An 18,693-nucleotide genomic window follows, 5' to 3' on the forward strand; every position below is an offset into this window, starting at 1 on the left:
TAGCATATTAATATGGAAAGCTGTCCAGTCAGAGTCATTTTACTGCCTCAGGGTTGGGCACCTGGTGAACTGGGCTGCTGACCTGGCCAAGGCTGTGTAGGGCACAAAGTGTCCATTGGATTGCACGACTGGAAGATGATACACTGAGGACTCCCCCTGCCATGGGGACAAAACCAAGACTAGTAAGGTTATAGCCCTGAGAGAAGGACTTGTATTTCCCCCTTTCTAGTCCTGGCACTGGCCTTTTTTTTTTTTTCCTTCCAGATAATTCTTTAATCGAGATTTTTCACCTGAAGAGTGAAATTGGTGCTCAGGGTAGATGTGAAGGAGAACAACCGGTGTTAGATGACACACTTGGACACTAAAAAAGCCATTCATAAGCTCAAGTATAAAGAAAGCCTGGGCCTTCTTTTGTCTTCTTTTTCTAATCATCAAAGCTAAATTTATTTTTAATACTTTCCTTAGAGTAGACATGTATTTTTATAAACATACATTTTTAAACAAGAATTTGGGACATTTTCCTAACAGAAAAGCATTATTACTGTTACCCTAATAAGATTGCATCATTAAATAGTTTGTAAAGGTTTTGAAGGGCTTGGAGAATGTTCACTTTGTAACTTGCACTGCATTTTTTCCAAAGAGTTATAACTTTCTGGAACTGTGCATCCTAGCAAGTATTATTTAATAAACATTTCTGTGAGTTTTTTGCTTTATGGAAGCATTGCAGATCCAACCTATAATCTTTCTTGTAATACCCTACAACATAAATTCTTGCAGACCTGATATCAAGAGTCACCTGGTAATGAGGCACACAGCTTGATGGGGGTTGGTGAGCCTCTAACAGTTGGACTCATGGAAGATTTTCAATTAGGTGGATCACTGTGGCAGTTTCATTATCTACATACCTTGTGTTTGTTACATTGTATGGCACCATGGTTCAAACAAAGCTGCATCTCCTTTGCAGTTTGTCCCTGTGGTCTGGTTTGTCTGCCTGTCTCTGAGGCTGGCATAGTGCAATACTGAGCTGCATGTTCAATTTGTTTTCTGTATGTTTCCTTCTCTGTGACTCTGAAGTAAATTTCCATTGCTTGCAGAGGATTTTGAGAATGCAGATATGTTAATGTGAGCTGCTTCAGATCCCTTTGCAGGAGAACCCTTGGAAGGATTATGCAGAAGTTTTACAAGACTGAAGCTCGTAGGTCTGTTTTGGGTCCAGAAGGTCTTTTGGCACAGGCCGTGATGTGAATGAGAAGGAAGAGCCTGTACAGTAGAAAATGGAAGCTGATCTTCTCCCTGGGCACTGCTGATGAGGGGATGAAACACTCTTGGCCTTTTCTCATGTGAATCTACAGCTAATGCCCTCCTTCCTGAGCCTTAGATGAATTGAACATTGATTTAATAGGTTGGGTGGTCAGCTGAAAAATCACTGGATTTGGGTCTAGGATTTTCTGCTATGTGTTTGTTTGATGCTCCTAAAGCAGCACTACTGACTTAAAATAGTGTCAGACCTCAGTGCATGAGCTGTAAGAGCCTGTGCTCTCCAGGGCATTGCAGAAGTGCCAGCAGGATGCTCTGGGAGCACAGCACTGCTCACATGAATTCCCTTGGTCTTGCCACACCAGTGCACTGGAACCCGGCCCTGAAATAGATGGAGCAAAAAATTTTGGCATGCCTTATGTTACACCACTAGAAATTAGAAACCTGCCTGTTTGTGTAGAATTTAGGGTGCTATCAACCACTGTGAATTCAGAATGTAATAAATGCACTAAGGCTGAATAGCTAATGACTGATTTCTACATACCAGGCCTGAGAAAATGTAAATATAAATTCATTCATAACATAAAATCACTAGTGGTAATGTACCTGTGCTAAAACATAGCCCTTAATTTTGAAGAGTATGAATAAATAGATAACAGAAATGACTGCTGTCATCTCTCCAAGAACAGCAAGGTCTCAGCATCTGATGTGGCTGTTTGCTTTGGTGCCATAGAAATCAACAGAACTTGCAGAGACTTCAGAGAGACTCTGATTGCAAAAGGACATTTTCCCTCCTCGCCTGTAACTCACAATTCCTTTGTTTTGGGAGTTGTTGAGTGCAGGTGTGCAGTTGGCAGCGTGCTGGTGAAAGAAACTGTAGTAGTGGGACAAATAGTGATAAGGAGGTCAGAATACAACAAAATCTGACATCAAGGGGGGTATTCATGTGCCAGCCTACCAAATTCATAGCAGAGACAAAAGGTAATGCAGAGCACTAAAGAGCAAGGTTTGCTAAGGCATCTGAACTGTCCTGGTTTACATGTAGTGCCGTGCAAAGTGACTTTGGAAATTATTTAATTTTTTGCTATGCACACAGGGGGTCCTGAAAATAGCACAAATACTGGAGTAGATATGCTTAAAACCATGGATATTTTCCCTTCTGTGAGAGCTCTTTCGGCTGTTGTGGTTTAAAATAAATCACATTTCTCTGCGTTTTGAATTCCTTTAACATTCTGGGAGATAATAAACTGCTTCATTTGCAGGGTGGTATTTCATGTGTGGGTGTATGGGACCTTCACATCCATTTTGCATCTATTAGCTTTATCAGTTACTTCATCTGTGCCTGACCCATTGCCATCAGTGGAGCTTGACATGTTCTGCAGAGTCCTCCTGGCTCTGGTTTCCAGGGAAGCTCTATTTCTTCCTTCAACTATAAATATGTGGGTGCTATCACTCAGCTTCTCTGCAGTGGCTGTTTATGCTATAAACAGTTTTTGGGGCTCTTTGATCGATTGATTTGCTTGGTGATTCTGGCATGTCTGCAGTTTGAACCAACCCTCAAACCAAGGAGGCTGGATGGGATTCCCTCAGAGGTCAGGGGGCATTAACCATGAGCCCTGTGGTAGCATCCAAGAGGTTTTTCTGCAGTTTGAACCAACCCTCAAACCAAGGAGGCTGGATGGGATTCCCTCAGAGGTCAGGGGGCATTAACCATGAGCCCTGTGGTAGCGTCCAAGAGGTTTTTATGGTCTGAGCTGTTTTATGGCTCTGGGATAGCTGAGGTTTTCCTGACACAGGCAAACACTCAGCTCAAACATTTTGGGGTGCCTTTGTGGCATTGTAAGATGCATTTAGTAGGGTATCTGATTCATCTTGCTGGGTGAGGCTGGGAAGAGAGAAAATTGACCAAAGGAGTAAGGGAAAAATGAGAGAATTTTCTCCCACGAGACCAGACACCAGAACTGTGCAGCTGAAGATGACCCTTACTAGTGAAGAAATACCAAATACTCCCAGCTGTGGCTCTGGCAGTGCCTGGCAGCAGGGAGAAGTGTCATTATCAGAAGTTGTGTGTGTGTAAAGAAAGGCCGAGCCCCTGCAGGTGATGCTGGCTCCAGAATGCCCCCATGTGCAGCTGGCTATTTGCAGATAAACCTGTCTGATCCTCTAGGAAAGTCAGTCATGGAGGAATACCTGGAAGCTGGTTAAATGTCACAGACTGTGACCCAAAGCCAGGATAGCTTCCAAATCTGGATGATTTGGATCCATCACCAACCAGGATTCATCTCAAATCTGTGCTGTGTTGGTTTTGTCCCTCCCTAGGGTGGGGACAATCAGACCAGGAACACACTGAGCTCCTGTGGGAAGTGATCACAGCTATTACCCAGTCACAGAGCCTTGTCCCCAAAGGCAATATTCAATATGTCTATTGACAGAATTCCCACTTCACTGAAAGACAAGGTGACATTCCTGTGTCTTAAGACGTTTTACTCACCTGTTATTTCTCACCAATGGCAATATGGTGTAATTTTAAACAAATAATTTTCTTACTGTTATCTGAGGTTTCTTACTAAGAATTTTTTTTTCCTCAGCGTACTGTGAGAGAGATTTCTTTGATATTGTTAACCTCAAGGAAACTCTGCAAACTAGTAACTGAAAAGCTTTCTGGTACATCTAGAGAAAGATATAATTTTAAAATAAAAATTGAAATATTTTACAGTAAATATTACTGTAAAAATACAGTAAAATACAGGGGGAAGCAATGAGTGGTAGCTGCATGCATACAGCATGGGTCCTGTTTTCTTGTTTGAAGAACTTATTTATTTAGTCATGCACTCAAAACCAGCTCAATTATATAAACAAGCCCTAGCACAACTTTTTTTTTTTTTTCTGACTGCTTTAAACTGGGGAACTGCCTGAGTAATTTTCTTCTGAGTACAAGTAATTACTCAGGTTTGCACTCAATTACTTTCTTTTTATTAAGCTTTAGAAACAATACTGTATTTTGAATCCCATTATTCTTTTTATTCCTAGCTTTAAGCAGAGCCAGCTAAGGGGCATAGGATGAACACAAAAATATTTTCTTTGTTTGGGGATGAAAACTGTGATTGACATTTATCAGTGGTTAGTAAATTCTGTGTCTACAGTCAGTTTGTAGCAGCAGCAATGATTGTTTCATAATGCTATTACCTCAGTAAATGACATTTTAAAATTTCCTTGATTATTCATCTTTTTTGCCTTTGAAAATTTCTAGTATATTTTGGAAGCTGGGTTATAATGAGCTTGTAGGCAGCTTATCACATAATTTCCAAGAGGCATCAACACTGGTCTGTGGATGTATTTTACTTCTGATAGTGTGTGTTTGCTTTCTGCTTTGCTAAGCATTAAGATAAAAAACACACTCTAAGGTAATTGGGAGTCCTGCCCGTGCTCCTCTAGAGGAAAGATGATGTCAGGGGTGTCTTATCTATCAATATGCCCCTGAAAACAGGTGTGTGTGTCTTTGTGAAAGCTTGTAGGGAGATGGCAGTGGGGAGGTGACTGTGCATCTGCTGTGCAGGACTCTGTGATGATGAATTCCCATCTGTGGCAAAGGAATTGTCTTCATCCTGCACAATATTTATTTTCCTGTATCAAATGAGCTTAAAAAGTGAGCACCACATTCTCTGATCCTCACAAGAGTGAGGCTCCAGAACCTGAAGAAGTGGATTTGGCCCGTGAAAATTTGTCTTCTGGCGTGCAGGGACTTTCCTTCCTGGGGCCACATGCTGATGAATCCAGCAGGGAAATTAGGCTGGTGACCCTGAGCCTGCCCAGCAGGAAACGTGGCCAAGGCTCCCTGGGCTCCAAGAGGTTTCCTGCCTGGCTCTGGGGGTTTGCAGCCTCCTTTGCTGACAGGAGCCCATGGTCCTTTCGTGGTCTGCCCATGGCCACTCCCTGCTGCAGTCAGACTTGTGTCTCCACCAATGAGCACTTCCAGGTGCATCTCCAGCAGCGTTCCCAAATGGAGTGGGCTCAGTGAAATGCATTGCTTTGTTGGCTTAGCTTTTATCCTACAAGTAGGGTTTTCAAATAATCATCCATCAAACCCCATCATATTTTGGGAAGTGTTACACTCAATAAAATAAACATGAAACATCGTCTTTCAGGAGTCTCACAGCAAGCACACTTACAATTCAGGTTGTGTTGGGGGACAACACAGCAATGAATACAAGGAGGCAGGATTGAGAATAGATTTTTCCAAGTCAGAAGGATTAATTCCAACTCTCACAGAGGATTTAGCACTTTCCATGTGGGATGCAAACCTTGTGGCTCTGGAATAATTAGCAAGCAGACTAAAGATCTAGTGTGTGTTACACAAGACAAAAATGGACTTTCTTTAAAAATCATGATGTGTACAAAAAATATTATTTGAAAACTTAAGGGAAGTAGTTTAACAGCTTATACCCATTTATTTATGAGCTCATAGAGGAGATACAAAGATGACTACAGAGCTCTGCAGTTTTAGAGTTGGCATCAGTTGTTAACTTGGCTACCTTCTAACAAAAAATGCTTTACTATCAACAGGAGACAGTCAATGAATGGACTTTTTCATACATCTGTCTTTGCTGGGGATGAGAGGTACACATACAGAGCTGTACCATGCTGAATGCCAGAGTAGATGCTTTTTTTCCCCAAATTAAAGCCTGAAGATGTTGCACCATGAGGGTGTTGGGGATTTCCTAGGTTATAGACAAAGAAAAATTTGATTTATTTGTTCTGGAACTTTGTAGAGATTTATTTACATAAATTAAATTTAATTTAATTAATAGTAAATGGACTATTTTCCTCCCATCTCTGGCCCAGGGATTGCACCAGGACTATGGCACCTTCCAGCAGCTGTGCAGGAATGGATGCAATATCTTCTCCTCTATTTCCCAACGTGACAACTTCGAAATAACAGCAAAGAGATCGTTCAGTTACGAAGAGATTAAGAAAGGGGGGAATGGGTCTTCATAGAAATATGCATCTCTATGTCAAAAAAATATTGAATGTGATGAAGTGAATTCAGGCTCATAAAATGAATTCAGCCTCATTTTTAGTGCTCTAAAATGATAATGCAGAGGAAAACCTATTCCAGACATTTCTTTAGGCATTGCAGTAACTTCATTAGCCTTTATTTCTTCTCACTTCTGCTCTCTTGACAGCTTTTCAAGACTCAGGTTCTTCCTTTTTGAAAAGCTTTGATGTGCTCATCTGTTTGACAAACTGTTTGAGGTCTTGATCTTAATTTAACATTTGTAGATACCCACAGAGAGTTTTGTTAATGAAGTCTTTAAAATACCAAGTGAAGTTCTAGTTTTCTTCAGGAACAAAGTTTTATCCTTGACATTATTTTTCCTTTGGAATGATATTCCTATTTAACATCTAGGAAATTATTAGTCTTACAAAGCAGCAGTGGGCTGGTAAGGGTAGGGATGCAATTAAATGAGGATTTTATATTTCTTTGGGGGGCCTTTTTAAAAAAAATAAGAATACATCATAATTGAAAATGTCTTTTGAATGACAGAAGCCTTTGATACCACAAAGGAATGAGAGTAAGTGGTTGCCCAACCTCAGATTAGGAGTGCTCTTACACTTTGATGGATAATACTTTGTTGTCTGGATTGAAGCCATGGTTTTTGCTAGTTGGTTTGGTGTAAGGTAATTAAATTGAACTAAGGGTTATTCATAAACTATGTTCATGAATTTTAGCACTACTGACAGTGACAGCAATCTGAGCTCCTGAGTCTGTGATATGGACTGACAGGAATAATTCATTGCCTTCTTGTAGCTAGATCTGGCATTTCTGATCTCCAATACCAGATGCAGTGGCTATAAAAACCTCCTTGAAGAGCTGTGTATAAGAAGAAAAGGTTGACATGAAGAGAAAGAAAATGTTTCCAAGAGTTCTGTGAAACTAGGAAGTCATGTCTGTTTTATTGTTAAAAATTTGGTCTATTTTTGGCCCCCTCTGTGGTGCTTTGGGACCTGCTGCAGCCCGGAGAGATCCAGAGGAGCACAGCCGCACTGTCCTCGGGACTTCACTTTCTCTGGAACTGTTTTCTACTTGAACCACACAAAATGTTTCTTTGGTATAGTAATGTTTGCATTAAAAAAAAAAAAAATTTACAAACTTGGGTAACAGTTTCCTGGCAGTGTGAGCAGCATAAATGTACTGTTGGTTCTAAGGCATCTGCTGTGACCTTGGTCATAGCAAAGTGGTCAAAATGGGATCTCTTTTTGAAAAGACAAAACAATTTTCTTGTTTTCAAGGGGAAACTTTGGAGAACACTTCTGAAATGTGGAATTTGTTGCTGCTTTTAATCTGTCAACAACTAGCAGAGTTTTGGCTGGTTGTTTTTTTATTTCTTCTTTTTCCTTAGTGCTTTCCCTCATAAATGAAATAATGTAAATAAATTACATACATTATCTAAAATAATGTAAAATAATTCCATCAGCTAATTGCATTTGGCTAATTTTAAAAGAAAAATATTTTGCCTCAGGTTAAAGCTAAGGCTCGACATGCACAGCCCTGTTGCCTTTAAATGCTAATGTAGGCTCACTCTTTAGATAAGGAACAAGTGATCCTTAAAAATGAGAAAGCTGCATCAAGAAATTTGATAAGGCTCATTAAAGTTCAGTTAGAAAATTCATTTTAACACTAGGCACCCTGCCCCTTTTATTTCCCAAGCACAAACAATAAAATTTTCATCACATACAAGTACATACTTAAAATGTGCTATGGAAATAAATAATCTCCATGTTTAATTCATCTTATATAATAATTGATGTCCATTAGGGATTTGGATCAGGCATTAGGTATACAGCTCCACAGCGTGGCATTGGATGTGTGATTCCCAACTGTCCCTACTGGAAAGTTTGTCAAGTGAATTGAAATAAAACTTTTTTTCAGAAGAGTCATGATAGATCTTTTCTAAAGAGTTCATCTGTTTTCTGAGCAATGCAGTCTTGGCACACACTCAAAAAAAATTTGACTCAGCACTTTTACATTGAGTGATTTCATGATTCTTTTATCTACTTCTGTAAGTTTTATTCATTTAGCATCATACTATTTTCAGTTATTGGTTCTCAGCCATGAGGAATAATCCCCTCCTCCTGTCCCCAATATTACAAAAATTTAAATTTTCACTTGGCTGTTTGATTACAGAGTATGAGTTTTGTGAGACTCGTGACGTGGACATTTACAACATCAGTAAATCCAGGTGTGAAGTTGGAGCATTAGGCAGCTCCCGTGTGCTGGGGCTCTTCAGGCTGCTCTTAATTCCTTTTGTGCAGTGATAAACCTGCCAAGAATGCAGTGCTTGTTATGCCATGATGGATGTCTTGTGGAGTCAGTCCTTGTCCCCAGTGCCTGCCCTTTCCCTGCCTTTGTTTCCTCTGCAGTACTGCTTATCTGTGAGACATTGTGCAGCCTTCTGAAATGATGCAAACCTTTAAATAAATGTGGTATTTTTGGCTGAATGGGGACTGGTGTGATCACTTTCCAAGGTGCTGGGTTGTGGCTGTTCAAACCCTGCCTTTGAGGGGCCTGTTCTACAGAGTGGACACTGTCTGTATGTAAAATTATTCAACTGAAGGTGATTGGGAAATGTAAATGAGTCCTGTGATTTTTTTTAAATTGCATTTATCCCTTACTTGCTTTAATGCAATTAATGCAAAAGTGTTTGGGTGATCTTAAAACATAGAAAGCAGATCATATAGAAGTTAATGACTCGTGTCAGCGAAAGAGGTGCCCTTTGTGCTGTCCCAGCAAATCTTGGCTATAATCAGTTTAGGAGGGTTTCTAGTTCCCAAATGGGTGACCAAAACTTTGCTGGCAGTTGCAGCTGCTTGATTCTTATTCCTGTGGCACAGGTCACTAGGGACTGCAGCATTTTGGCTCCCCCACAAGACACGTATTTCCATGAGTTTTAAATACCATTCAATGGTACTGACCTTGCAGGAACAGTATGTTCCAGAGGAAACTCAAATATTAAGTCTTCATAATTTTCACTGTAAATCACTTTGTAATCCTGCATTAAAAGGAAAAAGCCCTCTTAAGATATTTATTTCCCAACTGCAGTTATAATGTTCTAATCTAAAAAAATTTAAAATACTAATAAATGGGAAAACCCACAGAGTTTAAATGTCTAAAATGTCTAAAATCAAGCCAGCCGAGTGACTCAGATATTATTAACTGGTATTGCTCAGTGTTCTTAAAGAACCTTCCCTGAGTCTTTTTTGAAAGACAAATAACTAATTTAAATAAGCTGTGCTTTTCCCAGCCTAGGTAGGCTAGGTCTTAAAGCTGACAGTGCAAAGTGTAACCTCACCGCCATTAAACATTAAATAGGCATTTTGTGAAGACTGTGGCTAAAACAAAGGCCCTGGTGTGTGTTTCTTCACCTCCTTGTGAGCACTAAGCAGATTATTTTGGTGAGTCTCCCCGGAAGGGGCAGAAAAAAGCACACCCCTATTGTATTTGCAGGGTTCCCTGGCGAAGGGAGAGAATGATGCATCTGACTCCATGTTCTCAGAAGGCTAATTTATTATTTTATGATACTATATTATATTAAAGAATACTATACTATACTAAAGAGTACAGAAAGGACACTTACTGAATGCTAAAAGATAATAATGAAAACTCCTGACTCTCTCCAGAGCCCCGACACAGCTCGGCCCTGAGTGGCCCAAGAGTGAAAACAACTCACAGCAGAACCCAATGAAACAATCACCTGTGGGTAAACAATCCCCAAACACATTCCAAAGCAGCACAACACAGGAGAAGCAAATGAGATCAGAATTGTTTTCCTTTTCTCTGAGGCTTCTCAGCTTCCCAGGAGAAAAACCCTGGGCGAAGGGATTTTTCCAGAGAATGTGAATGCCACACATCCTTTTGGTAGAAATGGCCTATTAAATTTTAGGTGATGAAATTCACTTGGTATGACCCCTTGGGTTAGCACACTTGGTCATTCCTGAACAGTTGTCTTAACTTGGACCCAAAGGTTTCCTACTGATCGAAATGCCCCTTCCTTCATTTGCCATATATTCAGAATCAGCAGCTCATGTGCTGTCTGCAGCTTGGCCAGTGCGGGTCATTCCGTGGGGACAGCGAGCTGACACAGAACTCATCCTTCTCAGTGGTACCTTCTGGAGGACCAGATCTCTTTTTGCTGCCTGTGCTGCTGTCACCCAGGATGAAAAGCTGCAGATATCCCAGGGCTGCAGCTGAGCTTTCAGTGCCTTGGATGAGAACTGCACAGATGCATCAGAGCAGCACAGGCAGTGACTTCTGGGAAGATCATGAAAAAGTAAAGTTGGGCTAATGGACCCCAGTTCCTCTGCCTTCCCTTTTGGCAGCCCTTCATGGTAACACAAAGTGAGTACAAAGCCTGGCACCAAGACAAAACACAGTGATTTGTGCTGAAAGTGTTCCTAGAGGCAAAAGGGATCTTTGAGGGCTTCCCTGCATTGATTCCTGTTTGAACTAAAGCCAGAGCTTAAGCCAGATTTTGCAGAACTGCAGCTGCCTGCCCCATGGCTGTGGCACTGGGGAATGAGGTCTCAGCCCAGATCTGTGGCAGGGGCTGGGCTGGGCTGAGCAGAAGGGGAGCCCTGTGCCAGAAGGGGTGCGGGGTATTTGGGCAGCTCAGCCCTGAGCAGGGGCTGTGCTGTCCTGGGGGGAAAGACAACCTGGTGTGGGGATGGATCCTCCTGAGCATCTGAGCTCTCTTGGGACCAGCAGGGCTTCTGTTTGTGATGTAAAAGTGACATGATAAATTCTCCATCGCAAACAGCGCACAGAGAGATTTCCCGCTTTGGCAAGGGGGTCGGTGGGATCCAGTGAGAAACAGAGACTGAAGGGGTGGGTGTTTGAGCCTTGTGATGAGCTGAGATGATGTACCTGACATCCTGCTCAGCCCAGGCGCTGTCTCCTATTTTGGAAAATACCCCTTTGCTCCTGTAAGCTGCTTATATGGGGGTGCTGGACTACATTTCCTGTCCCATCTGCTTTGCTTCTGATGAGAATTAAGTTTTGAAGCTGACCTTTCTTGTTGATGGCGTTGTTCAAATTGGTTCCATCTCTGGGAATGTGAAGTCTTGGGGGAGGGAGGGAAGCTTGTTGGTGGTTTTGTTTGGGTTGGTTTTGTCTTTTTAGCTTAAACCTTATATAAAAATGTTTGAAATATACCCCTTCAGAATTAAAGTGGCATTGCATAATTTCTATATTAACATTTAAACCCATCATAATATCTCAAGTTCACATAAACCAAATATTTAAGCCAAAGATGTTTCCTATTAACATATAAAGAAAGCTACAACCCAGGGAATTCTCTGGCTAAATGCACAAATTATGTGCTTAATTGCAAACCACTTGTAGTTCCTAAAAGCAGCAGCTATCATCAATCCTTTCTTAGATAAAGATGAGGTGAGGCCTTTTCTAAACTTTTGATCATAATATGATTAGCCACAATTGCCTCAAGTCACTAATTAAGTAGATAATTTTCTTCATGTGCTGACTCTTTTTTAAATGTAAACTCAATGGTTTCTTTTGTAGCCACTGCACCTTTTTTCTACATTGTGAATTGAATTCCAACTTTGAATTAAAAGCAGTTTGACATAAGTTGGAGGTAAAAAATTAATTATCTAAACAACAAGAAATCTAAAAAATAGGAAAAAAAATATAGTTGCTAACATGGTGTGCTATTAGCATAAAAATATTTGAAGTTACTGTAATGCCACAACCACTGGCAACGTTTACCAGGCAATCAGAATTAGCTTTTTTCTTTGGAGAAAGAGTATCAAGTAACAGGAATTATACAATAGGATTAACAAAAGTTACTTAAATGGAAATATTTTGGCTGTAGTCAGTGGCTCCTAGGTCAAACTCCTATTCAGATCATCCCTCTTGTTTGCATTGTGTTCTCTCTGAATACATAAGCTGGGCTCCCCATGCATTGTTTGGGAGGTGAAGCAGGGACCTAACACTGCTGTCAGCTTTCCTGGCTCCAGAACAGCAGGACCCCTTCCCTGTGCCCAGTCCAGCCCCAGGGCTGTGTGTGGTTCTGAGCTGTGTCTGCTCCAGCAGGGAGGAGACACTCCCAGCAGTGCACCAATGCAAACACTGGTGCTTTGGCTCCATTTTCAAGGCACAGTTTTTGCTCTGTTACAGACAAGGGCTCCTTCTCTGTTTGCTCAGGCTTCAAGAGTGCCAGGGCAGAAAGCACCTCCTGGTTTGGAAAACGTGGGCAGTGCAGCTGAAGGTCAGTGATGAAGAAGGGGCATCATCTGCTCTGAGGCATTCCAGGAGAGGCTGTCTCCTGTCATTTAAAATCCACTCCCTTTCTTATGCAAAGCATATAGGGGCAGTCACAGGAAGTGTCATTAACCTTCCTCTCATTTGGGGAGGAACTGTTTGACTGCACTAAAATTATTATGAGTGATATAATGGGTATAAAACAGGAATGCTAATTGGAAAATAAGCCACAAGAGAGGTGTCTGAGGGACAGAGTGAAAGGTGATGCTGGCATATGTCTCATTCTCTGTGGAAAGGACTGCAGGAAAAAGGAGAATGGCAGAGGGCAAAGCTGAAGCCATGAGGAATTGCTGTGGGTTTAATGTGTTTGCTGTAACCTACCTTGCTGGCAGAGGCCCTGCTCCTATGCACCCAGTGCCAAACTTCCAAACAATGAAAATTCTGCAGTGGTGGAAAATATTGCTGGCTTTTTCTGGGTCTGTTTAATTTTCTTTCCTAAGAGTGTTCTAAAATACTTATATAGCCTATATTGTCTATGCTGACTCTTTAGCAGGGAAAGAGCAATGTGCTCATGCCTTGGGGCTTTGGATGTCACCAGCTGAATTGGTAGAACAGATTAAAGTTAGATGGATGGCAGTTTTGAAAATCCTCTCTTGGACTGTGCTACCCTGAGTTGTTTGGTGTCCACTGGAGAAAATGCAGTTTTGTGTCAAAACTGTGCTCTTTCTCATCAAAAGATCCAAAAGGGAGTTAATCTTCTGCCCTCTTGTGATAGTGTGTGTGTGTGGTGCTCTTCTGTGGGGTGCTGAGTTGGGGTTTTGTGGTGGTGGGCTGTTTATTTCTAGATCAGAAAGTGGCTGTTGGTTGGTTGGTTGGTTGTGAATTAGAGATTTTTTAAATCAGGCCTCCAGAGGTATAGAGCTATCTTCTTGTTATCTTTTTGCATGCCACAGAGTTGCTCAAAGGAAAACTAAAAGCCATTCTCTGCAAAATACCAATTTTCTTTTGCTGCTTTAGTTAGTAACATTCAGAATTACCAAAACTGGGTTAAAATATTTATTTTCTTATTTCTTTTTTGTTGTGTTTTGTTTGGTTGCTTTTTTTGGTGAGTTTTTTTGTTTGGTTGGTTTTTTGTGGGTTTTTTTGTTTTGTTTTGTTTTTTGGGTTCTATTTGTTGGTTCCCAGTTCTGGGCTAAAGGGCAGACACAGCCTGTGCCCCCACATCAGACTCTGTCCCTTAAACCAAAGAGAAATTCATCCAATACAGCGTCCATGTTGTGATAAAAATGCAGTTACAGTCTATGCAGGCATACTTCCAGAGACTGGAACAAATAGAAGAAATATTTTTACTTGTTTTTGGACTACAAGAGAAAAAAACTTGCAGCTGACTAACCCTCATGCAAGGAGTAAGTTTTGTCTTAAATAGGATTGTAACACATTTGTTTGCAAAGGAGTGTGTGAAGCCAGCACAGGTGACTTTTCTTCCTAAAGCCATATAAATCTCCATGAGACTCCTTTTTCACACCCAGAGGGCTCAGGGAGGGAATCCTGAAGGAACTGAACTCAAAATAGAAATAAAAAGGGGGGGGTGGGGTGGGGTGGAAATTGAGTAAAATGCTCTTCTGTGCCTCAGTCGCAGAAGTTCGAAATTTAGTTAAGTATTCAATTTTTTTGGTATTTTTTTGAAAGATGAATCTGAGTAGTTATGTAGCAACATGGACTACAGAGTTAAACTCAGCCTGCAATATACTGAAAAATATATTAATAATGGTACAGAGTCTTAAATGCTCGAACATTATTGTCCTATTACACTGGCTTTAAACACAGTTTTCAAGGGAGCAGCAACTTAATTCTTAATTTAAATCACTAAGCAAGTGCAGATTATATTTAATTTAAATATTTATTGACTTTGTTTAAGTGTTCAAAATAGATTGGACTTTGAACAGCAAAACTGCTAATATCTGAAAATTTTACTTCTGAGCCAAATAAAGAAGCTAGTCAGGAATACAGCTAAGAAGTTGCTGTGATTAAGGAAATACTTTAATAAAGTATGTACAGAGGGCCTTTGAAAATGAGTGCTCTCCAGTAAAGAAAAGTTTTGTTGCATCTGATAGCATTTTAAAGTCTTGCATTTTCTCTTAGCTTTCTAGGAATTGCAGTTCTTCCTGTTGCACCAAGTACAACTGCAAAAAAATACACAGTGAACCAAAGACAGGTAAAAACATACCAACCTGCTAATCCCCTTGCATTTTATGATGAAAATTGAAGCCCATGATTATCCCAGTTGATTTCACTAGTCAACACATATAAAGTTAAGCATGTGTGTAAATGTTTTCAGAGTAGAAATATAAACCTTGCACAAAGAACATTTTCACAGTTTTGAGGGTATCCCTATCTGTAAATGAGTTTTTGTATTCAGATGTTCCCCCAGCAGTATTTGGTAACCCAGAACATCCTTTGGCACAGTGTTTTCTGCAATATGGCTAACCCCCACTACCAGACCACCAAAGCTTTTTCAAGGATCAGTTCAAACTCTTGGCTTCTCATTCCTGTTCTCCTCTAGGCCAGTTTTATTCCCTGCTATACCCTCTCCTTTTGAGAAACAGCTTCTCTATTGCATTTATCTGTCACATGCCTAACGGCCTCCAGGTCCTGCAAGCTTTAGGATAATTTAATGCAACTTGTAGGTTTCATTTTGCAAAAGTGCTCGTGTTGCCTAAATAACACAGTATCTATGAAGTCTTTCAGGACTGAGTTGGAACCTTCTGGAAGCCTGTTTGGCAGTGTCTCACATTTTTTCAGTGTGGCAAAAAGTGTTCCTGAGATTGACAGGCTCTTTGTGCATTTCATTCAGACATTTCAGCAGTCTTCCCTTGGTTTGTTCTCTGTGTTGTGAAGTCTGTAAGAGCTGCAAGACCTTCTCTGCTTTCTCTTTATACTGCTATGAAGCATTATGTGAATTGTTTTAGGTTGTGTTTCCTGTCTAATTGTACGCTGCTGTTTAGGTTGCAATAGAGCATGTGTTTAATTTTTTCTTGGCCTCATTACATTTCATTCTCTGCTTCACGCATCGCCTGTCCTGTTAGACCATAAATCTGATCTGTTCTAATCACTGTAAATTTTCTCTTTCACCTAGCTGTGTGTCACCAGCAACACTAGTCACTTTGGAAATTGCTTTCCTGAGAGGTTATTTTACAAAAGATAAAGGAGGAGGCACTGTGCAGTGTGTAAGGCTGGGGGTTTCTCGCTCCTTCAAGGCTCAGAGCAGCTGCTGCAGTCTGTCCTCTGCTCATGGGCTCATCTCAGCAGCTGTCACATGCTGGAGGGTCACCAATATGAGTGCCTTGGGCCGCAGACTGCAGCACAGCAAAGTCTTCACTGGGGTTTGTCATCTGTGTGCAGTATAAATTACATCATATTGGGTGGCCTGGTAAAGCAGAGTTACCGGTTCAGAATTACTTTTTGTTGCAAAAAGTACTTTTTAAAGACAGAAATTTTGTGGTACTGCATCAAGACAGTGATGCAGAGCCAAGAACCTGCATTGGATGGTCCATCACAGGATCCCCTTAAACACAAACACTGTGCACATCTTCTGTGCCTCCTGCTTGGCTTCCTCTCCCTTTGGAGAGCACTGATGGGCTGATATTTGGTATATTGATAAGACAGTAGGTCTGTGGGTTAGCTGAGGTCAGTTATATCAGTAGCTTTCCCATTTTCTGTGCTTGCAGATGTCAGTGCCTCCCCTAAGCTCTTGCTCCCTTGCTAACCCTGCTTTGGGGCTGGTTTGGGACAGACACTGCTGCCAGCACACATCTGCTCCTGGCCTTCCTTGTGCTGCTGCTGCTTTTCCTGCTCCTTCCCCCTCTCATTTAGCCCTTCTGTGGTGTGCTAGATATCACAGGAGACTCATGGGAAGAGATTTTGACTTTCTTGGATTCCTGCACAGCCTCTGCATGGAGGCTTCCCTGCCCCTGGCTCTGGGGTCTGTGTGAGGGTGTGGGGTGCACGGGGGAGTTTTGCCATTTTGGTTTCTTGGGCTGTGCAGTAGAGATGATTTGGAGCAAGAGCTGTTCAGTTCCCCAGAGTGTCAGGCTTTTCCCTGGCCTGGGCTCCCCTGCTGGATGATTCCCCTGGCCTGTGATGCTGTGTTCCATGATACCTGTAGTGGCTCATGGCCACAATTCACTCTTGCAGAAGGATGCCATCCACTGATTTGGATGAATGAGTTTAAGATTCATAAATAAGAAGAACACAATGAAATTTAAATTCTAGTATTTATTTTTCCTGAATTTCTTGGATCTTGTTTTTTATTTCCTTCAGATATTTCACTAATCAGGGAGAATAAGTGGGGATGGGAACATGCCAATTTTTGATTGGATTACTGAAGGGCAGTTTCCAAAGCCATGTGACACTACTACAGCAAAATTAAATTAGGGTGCTTCATAAAGGTTTTAATTGATTAATGTATTTATTTGATTTTGTGAGGTTTAGTAGCTTTTAAATGATCTTTTGAATGTTTCTGATTTTTAAATGACTCATATTACTTGTCTTTCTAGCTCAGGGGTGCTGCAACATTATGTGGCATGCTTTACTGCCTTTTTTCAGTCCACTGGTGACTGCTGAAGGTATAACTTCTCCCTATTGCACAGAAATATGCCAGTGTATTCCCTTCTGCTAATTTTTCAGATGTGTTACTTTAATTAACAAAGCTAATGCTTAGGGATCTGATTGCTGAAAAGCTCTGGTGACAGATTAAACCTTCCTGTATGGAGCTGGTTTGTTGTGTTTGCAGAGGAACCCTTCAAACCAGTGCAAGTTTGCATCAGTAGAACCCAGAGAAGAAATTCAGTGATAAACCAGATTAAATAAACAAGTGGGGGAGAGTGGTGTGGGCTCTTCTTGGTGTTTGTTAGATGAAAGCTGCTTACACTTGAAGATGTTAATTATGGGCAATTTTTCCTTGGTGTTGTGAGGTTTGAATTACTCAGAACTATGTTTAATAATAAAATACTAAAACCAGAACAAATTCTTAGTGAGCCACAGCTGACCAAGCTGTCCAATTAATGGGATTTTGTCTAATGGACTGATTTAATTGGGACGTTTCAAACATACTCTAGAAAAGCCACAGACATTTAAATTTCAAGGATAAACACTGTTTTTCATTCATATCTCTCTCTCTCTCCATCTCTCTTCCCCAGAGGTCTCCCTGACATGTGTGGCTCTCCTCGCTGGTGAGCAGCTCAGCCAGTGCCATCCCCAGGCTCCAAGTGCTTTGAGAAGAGCCCACTGAATTCCTGCTAGGAGGGCCCTGAGTCACAGGCACAGCAAACCTGCCCAGCTCATCACCAAACCTCCTTTGGAGCAGCTGCCAGAGAGGCTGAATTCCCTGTTTCCTGCTGTGCTGCCAGATCCTCCTCCACAGGCTGGAGGAGAGCTGTGTCCTCCTGGCTCTGTGTGAGATCCTCACCCTGCACACCCACGGCCTCTTCTGCTCTGTCCCTGCCACCAGTGCTGCTCCACCACCCACCAGATGTGGAAGTGGCTGCAAAGAGCTCCCCTGCCTGAGCACAGGTGCTCTCTTTCCAGAAAAAAGTAAGTGCTGCTCAGCAGGAGCTGGGCTAATGTGTAACTGCATGCTCAGATAAAGAAACTGCTGCTCCTTGGGGGCAGGCAAGGGGAGCAGGGCACTCCAGAATTCTGGCAGGGGCTGGGCTGGGAAAGTGCCAGTTCCAGCACACTGCTCCTAATTTGCCTGGCAAGGCAGCTTTCTCAGATGAAGTGAGATGTGGTGAAGCCAAAATTCTCTTCAGGAAGCTTTATTTGGTTTAAAATGTTTTGTTATCAAATACTGCTTCTGACTTCTAACTTTTAACTTTGCTCAGTTCACCTCTGTCTTTATTTTAAATTCAGTAGTACTTTACACAAAGTGTTCTCATCAGCCAAGCCACTGCTGGATTTGTACACAGAGTAGTTTAGTGTTCATCTGTCTCATTTCTTTACTGTCCAAGATGAATCTCAGGGGACTGAAGCTCTGAACCAAGTGGCTGCAGGCTATTCATCTGGAAAACAGAGTCACTTAGACCTTTGTAAAGAAAATAATTTAGTAATCAGTGCAAGAGGCCAGTCTCTAAGCTAACCCATTTGGAAAAATTGCCAGTGCA

At 41.4% G+C, this 18,693-nt stretch overlaps 1 protein-coding gene across 13 annotated transcripts in view; it reads left to right on the top strand.

Moving 5' to 3' along the window:
* HTR2C (5-hydroxytryptamine receptor 2C) overlaps positions 1–18,693 on the top strand; it is a 259,463-nt gene that overhangs the window by 162,080 nt on the left and 78,690 nt on the right. For all 13 annotated transcript variants that reach the window (XR_005259910.1, XR_005259915.1, XR_005259908.1 and 10 more), the window contains one exon: positions 17,731–18,124. The gene's annotated coding sequence lies outside the window, so the exon portion shown is untranslated. The remainder of the gene's footprint in view (positions 1–17,730; positions 18,125–18,693) is intronic.

Source organism: Motacilla alba, chromosome 4A (assembly GCF_015832195.1).
Source record: "Motacilla alba alba isolate MOTALB_02 chromosome 4A, Motacilla_alba_V1.0_pri, whole genome shotgun sequence".
In the NCBI taxonomy this organism is placed as follows: Eukaryota; Metazoa; Chordata; class Aves; order Passeriformes; family Motacillidae; genus Motacilla; species Motacilla alba.